Below are 9,711 nucleotides of genomic sequence, written 5' to 3' on the forward strand. Positions count from 1 at the left end.
ACTTGGAAACGATGTGGTGGTACCAGATCATTTAAAGACACAGGAAATGTGTGACCGAGCAGTTCGCGAATATCCTAAGATCATCGAATATGTTCCGGATCGTTTCAGAGCCATGGTTACAAGAAATAAAGCAAGACGATTGAGTATTGTTATGAATGTGGAACTGATCTCGATCAATATGATAGATGTTCATGTGGACGGAGATTAATCATAAAAGGAAGGATGTTGTGCTGGCAGCACTATATTATGTGTATCACCTACAATGGTGGGTGGTGTACTTGCGAAAATTCCTAGTTGGGGGTTCAATTTCCCTAAATAAAGGGATGTTCAAATTCGATAATGAGAATGTTAACTCAAGAGACTTTTATGCCAAAGCGACTCCACTAAATATCGAAGATGTAAACATTAAAAATATCGTGCTAAGCGATCCTATTCCAGCAAACAAGGGCAAAGATGAACGCTTCATTATTGGCTATAAAAATAGTGACAACAAGTTATCCCCTCTATTGATCAAAACACCCAAAAAGCTCTATTCCAATGGTGCCTCGCGTTATGATGAGGGCTGCTCTCTTACCATGTCATTCGATATATATAACCATCTTGAGTGGCTAGAGAAGTATGAGAGTATCCTGACCAAGGTAGAGTCCTTGGAGGGTCATTGCTTCACCACCCCACCTGTGAAAAAAGATAAATACTTCACCACCAAAGTGAAGGAGTGGGAGGGTAAAGTCAGAACCGATTTTCATTCCAAAAAAGTACCACTAAAACAAAGCTGCGAGTGCAACGCCATAATCAAGCTATCTGGCATCTACAGGCAAGGTTCAAATTACTACATGCAAACCTACTTGGAGGAGTGCAAGTATAAGGTTGTCGAGTTTTATGGCACCCGATATTTTATTGATTCAGATGATGAGGAACCATTCGTTGTAGTATAATAAATGAACCACTTAAAAAAGGAGGCAAAGGAGCTAGGTATACGTGGGTATTCAACCCTCAAGAGGGCTGATCTTATCGCTGCTATTCATAAAGTAAAGTACAAGAACACTGGAACACAAACCCTTGGTCCGTATTGCAAGCCATGTCTAGAAATCACAGCTATGAAAATATTGGACGAGTACATTAGAGGCTTGGAAGCAAAAAAAAACCGAACCGTTATATATGACGGTGATTTTATGATAGATAAAAATACCGGTGAGGTACTTGGCATTGTATTATGTATTGTTAACAATACATTATGAATATTTAGGTGGTGCCTCTAGGTATTACTTACATATTGCGCAGCCTTCAAGTTTTTTAACAACTCTACTCTCGCCTCCTGGCGACCTTGCGCGCGAGTAATTGCTGCCTTTCTTGTTCATTGATCGTCTCCACTATCTTTTTAGTACGTTGTCGAATCTGCTCCTTTAGCAGCATATATTTTTGCTTCTCTTGGTTTATTAGTGAAAATTCATAATCACTTATCACTCCATTCTCAATAGCCCTTGATATAAGATCAACCATACTATTCAGCTTCGTTTCCGCCAATAATCTTATACTATCGTGCTTTTTGCGTTTGTAATTCCACTCTTTACCCCCTTGTTTTAATGCTCTCTGTCCTAGTCCCACGTCGATGGCTATACCACCCATCGCGACGGCCAGAGGAATTCCGATTCACGACAACATACTCGTAATACCAACACCCGATGTTATAACACTTATCGCTAATAACCCGTGATCCATATAATGGACACACGTTCCATGCATACCAAATTTTTTCGCGAGTTTTTCACGTTGTTTGATCTCGCTTCGTAGAAATTGTTTGATTTCCTCGATCCTTTTTAAACGATAGACCTGACTTTCATCCGGCTCCTGATTAGGTGCACTTGGCGGTAAGCTCGGGTATAGCTTTGTAAAATCTGTCATATTTATTCTATAAGCAAGTGCATAGTAATTCCAACGAACGAAACGTTCTTATCATGATGATGTTCATCCGTCAACATAAACTCAAGGCGATCCGTCGAACCTTTAAGACTGACGTATACGGGACTGTCAAAGGCCCAGTTCAACATGTCTCCCCATGCGTTTAGCTCTTTGGTGGGAGCATGGCAAGAATCTTGGATTTTTTTCCGTTAAGCAGGCAGTCATCCTCGTCTAATTGAGGGCAAGCAAGTCTCAGCCGCTGGTATACGTCAGTCTTGTAGAATGAATCGTAGTCACCCTTCATATAGTATTTCTTACTGGGATCGTAGGGTACACCCAAGAGCTCTTGCAGTTGTTGATGAATCACCACCGTGTACCCGTCATTGACACGGAGCCTGTAGAGTCCATTTTTCAGGACAAACAGCTTAATCTTGTCCTCTGCCTGACTGTTGACGATACTCGCTAAATCCTCGATCTTTTACAACCCATTCATTATTTCAATTCGATTAACCGTCTGATCGGGCCCTACCTTACGGATTGTAAAGTCGTTGTTGTTGTAGAAACCATGTTGGTCGAATGTTGATGGATTTAAGCTATCCTCGTGTCCTGCCCTAGGTAGTCCTCAAAGACTTTAGGATTTTCGATATTTGTTACATATAGTTGTTTCATGTTTTTTATTTAAAGAAAGATGAATATCTATTCATATAATCCTAAACCAACGTACAAGTCCAACAGAGGCGAGTGGCCTCTCGTTGTAACTACCTTGCAGCATCAGGACCTCTACGTGTCTACGACTCAGCACATTTCTGTGGCCTTTTCACAGTTCACCAAATACCCCATTAAAGTTCCCACTAACCTGTTGAACGATCCTGTGAGTGTAAATTGGGAGGGGCAAGCCTTGAACTATTGGAATATCCAGGTTAATTTCGATTGTCATTGACAGACAGACAGACAGACAGACAGACAGACAGACAGACAGACAGACAGACAGACAGACAGACAGACAGACAGACAGACAGACAGACAGACAGACAGACAGACAGACAGACAGACAGACAGACAGGCGACGGCCATTATTAAGGAGACTAGTCGTTAACCCGTGGATTTTTCGCCCGTCCTTAATATATCGCATTTCGTGTTTCCACAACACGATGTTTTTCTCGCGCAAAAACAGACAGACGGCTATTATTAACCTTACCTCCCACTTTAAAAAAAGTAATCGAAAATCAACTCAAAATATTGTACTTATTATGAAAAAAAATCTTTTTATGCTTATTTGGTTTGCTCGCAAGATATTCGTCATTAAAGTTGTAAAATATTAGCTGGAGAAGAAGCTTCGTGTGCCAGTCACCATCTTGTGTCCCGATTGTAAATAAATGCCTTCGCGGGAGGGCTTGTGACGTCAACTCCCGGATGATAATTTAGGTTTTTATATATACAAAGCGGTTTTATATATACAAAGCGGTTGTTGTTTTGTTTTTTAACATTTGAAACGGGTACTAAGATGAGTTTGTAACAGGTATATGTTCCATTCTGAGTGTGCAGCTATACGGAGTACGGCTCCGTATAGATATGCGTATACGGAGTATAACTTCGTAAAGCGACATGTTTACTCCGTATAGACGGAAATACTCAGTACAAAAAGCTGCGAGCGGAGCAGACAGCTTTGAGAGTATAATGCCGACACTCGTTTGGCTAGACATTAGCAAATGCAGCATGAGCGTCGAACTCTAAACTAAGCATTCTTATTAAAAAATTACTCTGGGCTATTCCAGTTTAGAAAATCGTGCCTAAAACAAGCAAATAATTTGTGTAAGAAGAAAAAAGTCTAAAATATGAGACAAACATGCAGAGTACCAATTAGTTTTAGTAGAACTGCCACCAAGCTAAGTCTTTAGCTGATAATACAACGAACCTAATTAATTAACTTCTTCAACATTCAAACCGAGTCTCAAAAATTGGTGTTTTTTGCGTGGCAGGGTCGTTGCTCACACGAGTTTTTGGCCCAATGAATGGACACGTTGAGCACCAGACAAATTTCCTGTTTGAACCAAAAAATATAAATTTTGAAATATGGGGAGACTCTGCGGATTGAACATCAAAGCATAGGGTGCAAAACGTTCGAAATTTGTCAGTATGCGTAAAGTTCTGTTATTGTATATGGTGTTGCAGTTAACCAAAATCAAAAGGTAATTTTTTATTACATAGCTGAGTTGGAAAAAAACTTTCCAGAGTTCGCAGCACAATTGCAAAACGTCATGGAAAATGAAATTCCCGCTAAATTCATTTCTGCGTTTCTAAAGACAAAATTTCCTGATGATATATCATACGGGAAAGAAAGTATCGATATGGTGCAATACGTTACAGTGAAGTTAATTCATTTGTTTGATTCCGATTAAGCAGAAAACCTTGCTTTACTGCCAAAACATTTCACGGAAAGAAAATTTAACTTCGTAAAATTATAATATATATATTCCTGTTGTTTTAGCATATGATGTAGTTTACTATTTGCGTGTTGTATGAAGTTTATTTTTATGTCTTTCATTATATTTATTCTACGCTTTAGAACTTTGTTTTGTATATTTCGATATGGAATAAAACTAGCAATCAATCAATGACTTTTTATTATGCAACTTTAAAATTATGTACTTTTATACCAACTATTGTATACCTTAACTCATTAAAAATACATCGAATTCTGTTCCTACTAAACATGTCACACATTCCGCATACTCAGCATGTCACACTCCGTATACTAAGCCTGTCACACTCCGTATAGCAAATTTCGTATATTAAGGATTTCACTCCTCGTACACCAAGCATGGCATACCCCGTATAGAATACTCGTATGGCATAGTCCGTATAGCATACCCCGTATGGCATACACCTTAAGGCACATTCTGCATACTCTGCATAGCAAGTTCTGCATAACATACTCTCGGTATCTCACAATCTGTTGGCCACAATCCATTTGTTGCAATTAAACTAATGTTCTCACACTTCGTATAGCTACAATATACTTCGTATGTTTACGATGGATAAAAAAGTAGGAAAATGATTTGCTCGTCTTTTTAACTTGTTTTTTATGGTGGTTATTTTTTATTTTTTTCGGAAATAGTTTTAAACAGTCATATATTGCAATATTTCACTTTAAGAACATTTGTTACAGACTCCGTATAGCTTAACCAAACTCCGTATAGCAGCTATAGGTGGTCCCAGGTGGTCCCTAGTTACCCACGCGGTGAAAAAACATTGATGTCACCACCTCTTTTCTAAGATATTTGGCCTCAAAATTTTAAGTGCACTGTAATGGCCTCATTAATTTAATATAGGAAACTGACGTTAAGGTAGTGTTATTGACTTCGAGCCGTAATGTCAAAAAATTTAACATATTAGACCGGCATTTTTCGGCAACATCAAAGAAAAATGAATACATCCACTTTGCCTGTTACAGACACATAGACACACTTAGCGTATTATTATAGAGACTAGTCGATAAGGCCCGTGGAAAAATTCCCTTAGGCAGAAGAATAATGTAAAAATAGGTTGTTTAGGTTTTTTGCTGACACCAGCCGGTGCATAAACAAAAAAAAGTTCGCGAAATTTGTTTATCCGTTTCCTGTACTTTGCAGAGCTTGAAACGCTGATGAGAAAAATGTATAGTATCATGTGCTATTGACGAACGGTTGAGAAGATATAAAGGTTTAAAAATTATGCTGACGTCAGCAATGGTCCGTAGAAACCTATCAATATAGAAAGTGTTGCGGAGAGGTTGCCAAGGCAAAGGCATTAAGCAAGGCAAGGAAAGGGCACGGCAAAAGCAGGTAAGGAAACAGGAAGAGGAATCAGGAAGGCATGGGAGGCACAGGCAAGGGCATAGTAGGCAGGCACCAGAAAAGGCATAGGAAGGGTGACAAAAGCACGGTCAGTGCTGGCAAGGCAATGGAAAGGCAAGGCAGGGGTGCCTGACTTTAATAGAAAATCTCCCCCCTACAACTCAAAGATTGCGTATACTCAATATATGTAAGATAAGTATCATATTAGTCCATGAGTATAGAAAATATTAAATTGAAAATACTTCAAACTCAATATCTCAAAAAAAAGTCTGAAATTTATCTCAAGTCATTATACAGTGAATCATGTTAGCAGAATTATATGCCAATACAAGTATTTAAACAGTCGGTCATAATGCCCTATCATTTTTTGATAAATCTGAGATTAAGTTGGTTCCAATGACAACAACATTAAAAAGTCAAGATATAGAAATAATCAGAGAGTCCACGAGAAAGTCAAAAGAATACCTATTATACTCAATATATAGCTAATATCATATACTTATGAAAACCTGTTTGTCGTAGGTGTAAGATGATTATGTTTTTCCTAGCTCTGTCCAGGATTTGAACCTGGATCTCTAATTTGCATGAGTGTCATAGCCATTAGACCAGCAGGGCATAAATATGTAATATACAAAACTTTACAGGCCTTATATTTAGCTTATTTAATGAGGAAATGGGATCCGCTACGCTCCGCAAAAAACAAGTGTTTGCATCTTCAGTATATATGTGCCGCACGGAGTGTGGTTTCTATACGGAGTAATACTCCGTATAGCTGCTATACGGAGTTTGGTTAAGCTATACGGAGTCTGTTAACAAATGTTTTTAAAGTGAAATATTGCAATATATGACTGTTTAAAACTATTTCCGAAAAAAATAAAAAATAACCACCATAAAAAACAAGTTAAAAAGACGAGCAAATCATTTTCCTACTTTTTTATCCATCGTAAACATACGAAGTATATTGTAGCTATACGAAGTGTGAGAACATTAGTTTAATTGCAACAAATGGATTGTGGCCAACAGATTGTGAGATACCGAGAGTATGTTATGCAGAACTTGCTATGCAGAGTATGCAGAATGTGCCTTAAGGTGTATGCCATACGGGGTATGCTATACGGACTATGCCATACGGAGTATTCTATACGGGGTATGCCATGCTTGGTGTACGAGGAGTGAAATCCTTAATATACGAAATTTGCTATACGGAGTGTGACAGGCTTAGTATACGGAGTGTGACATGCTGAGTATGCGGAATGTGTGACATGTTTAGTAGGAACAGAATTCGATGTATTGTTAATGAGTTAAGGTATACAATAGTTGGTATAAAAGTACATAATTTTAAAGTTGCATAATAAAAAGTCATTGATTGATTGCTAGTTTTATTCCATATCGAAATATACAAAACAAAGTTCTAAAGCGTAGAATAAATATAATGAAAGACATAAAAATAAACTTCATACAACACGCAAATAGTAAACTACATCATATGCTAAAACAACAGGAATATATATATTATAATTTTACGAAGTTAAATTTTCTTTCCGTGAAATGTTTTGGCAGTAAAGCAAGGTTTTCTGCTTAATCGGAATCAAACAAATGAATTAACTTCACTGTAACGTATTGCACCATATCGATACTTTCTTTCCCGTATGATATATCATCAGGAAATTTTGTCTTTAGAAACGCAGAAATGAATTTAGCGGGAATTTCATTTTCCATGACGTTTTGCAATTGTGCTGCGAACTCTGGAAAGTTTTTTTCCAACTCAGCTATGTAATAAAAAATTACCTTTTGATTTTGGTTAACTGCAACACCATATACAATAACAGAACTTTACGCATACTGACAAATTTCGAACGTTTTGCACCCTATGCTTTGATGTTCAATCCGCAGAGTCTCCCCATATTTCAAAATTTATATTTTTTGGTTCAAACAGGAAATTTGTCTGGTGCTCAACGTGTCCATTCATTGGGCCAAAAACTCGTGTGAGCAACGACCCTGCCACGCAAAAAACACCAATTTTTGAGACTCGGTTTGAATGTTGAAGAAGTTAATTAATTAGGTTCGTTGTATTATCAGCTAAAGACTTAGCTTGGTGGCAGTTCTACTAAAACTAATTGGTACTCTGCATGTTTGTCTCATATTTTAGACTTTTTTCTTCTTACACAAATTATTTGCTTGTTTTAGGCACGATTTTCTAAACTGGAATAGCCCAGAGTAATTTTTTAATAAGAATGCTTAGTTTAGAGTTCGACGCTCATGCTGCATTTGCTAATGTCTAGCCAAACGAGTGTCGGCATTATACTCTCAAAGCTGTCTGCTCCGCTCGCAGCTTTTTGTACTGAGTATTTCCGTCTATACGGAGTAAACATGTCGCTTTACGAAGTTATACTCCGTATACGCATATCTATACGGAGCCGTACTCCGTATAGCTGCACACTCAGAATGGAACATATACCTGTTACAAACTCATCTTAGTACCCGTTTCAAATGTTAAAAAACAAAACAACAACCGCTTTGTATATATAAAACCGCTTTGTATATATAAAAACCTAAATTATCATCCGGGAGTTGACGTCACAAGCCCTCCCGCGAAGGCATTTATTTACAATCGGGACACAAGATGGTGACTGGCACACGAAGCTTCTTCTCCAGCTAATATTTTACAACTTTAATGACGAATATCTTGCGAGCAAACCAAATAAGCATAAAAAGATTTTTTTTCATAATAAGTACAATATTTTGAGTTGATTTTCGATTACTTTTTTTAAAGTGGGAGGTAAGGTTAATAATAGCCGTCTGTCTGTTTTTGCGCGAGAAAAACATCGTGTTGTGGAAACACGAAATGCGATATATTAAGGACGGGCGAAAAATCCACGGGTTAACGACTAGTCTCCTTAATAATGGCCGTCGCCTGTCTGTCTGTCTGTCTGTCTGTCTGTCTGTCTGTCTGTCTGTCTGTCTGTCTGTCTGTCTGTCTGTCTGTCTGTCTGTCTGTCTGTCTGTCTGTCTGTCTGTCTGTCTGTCTGTCTGTCTGTCTGTCTGTCTGTCTGTCTGTCTGTCTGTCTGTCTGTCTGTCTGTCTGTCTGTCTGTCTGTCTGTCTGTCTGTCTGTCTGTCTGTCTGTCTGTCTGTCTGTCTGTCTGTCTGTCTGTCTGTCTGTCTGTCTGTCTGTCTGTCTGTCTGTCTGTCTGTCTGTCTGTCTGTCTGTCTGTCTGTCTGTCTGTCTGTCTGTCTGTCTGTCTGTCTGTCTGTCTGTCTGTCTGTCTGTCTGTCTGTCTGTCTGTCTGTCTGTCTGTCTGTCTGTCTGTCTGTCTGTCTGTCTGTCTGTCTGTCTGTCTGTCTGTCTGTCTGTCTGTCTGTCTGTCTGTCTGTCTGTCTGTCTGTCTGTCTGTCTGTCTGTCTGTCTGTCTGTCTGTCTGTCTGTCTGTCTGTCTGTCTGTCTGTCTGTCTGTCTGTCTGTCTGTCTGTCTGTCTGTCTGTCTGTCTGTCTGTCTGTCTGTCTGTCTGTCTGTCTGTCTGTCTGTCTGTCTGTCTGTCTGTCTGTCTGTCTGTCTGTCTGTCTGTCTGTCTGTCTGTCTGTCTGTCTGTCTGTCTGTCTGTCTGTCTGTCTGTCTGTCTGTCTGTCTGTCTGTCTGTCTGTCTGTCTGTCTGTCTGTCTGTCTGTCTGTCTGTCTGTCTGTCTGTCTGTCTGTCAGTCTGTCTGTCTGTCTGTCTGTCTGTCTGTCTGTCTGTCTGTCTGTCCGCGAAAGTCGCGTCCCGTTTCGGAAACACGAAATTATAAGAATGCGCACCAATACCAAATGCGATATATTTTTACCGACTTTGTTTTGACCGCTCGCGCGTAGAATATCATTCACGACAATTGATTTTTTAAAAACAACAATCCACGATTTTCGCTTAATAACACAATTAATGATCTTTGCGGCTGGACGAACGAAGACCATTTTGATTTTAAAAATGGTCGTGTATGGTCA

The sequence above is a fragment of the Hydractinia symbiolongicarpus genome, chromosome 10, assembly GCF_029227915.1.
Source record: "Hydractinia symbiolongicarpus strain clone_291-10 chromosome 10, HSymV2.1, whole genome shotgun sequence".
Lineage (NCBI taxonomy): Eukaryota > Metazoa > Cnidaria > Hydrozoa > Anthoathecata > Hydractiniidae > Hydractinia > Hydractinia symbiolongicarpus.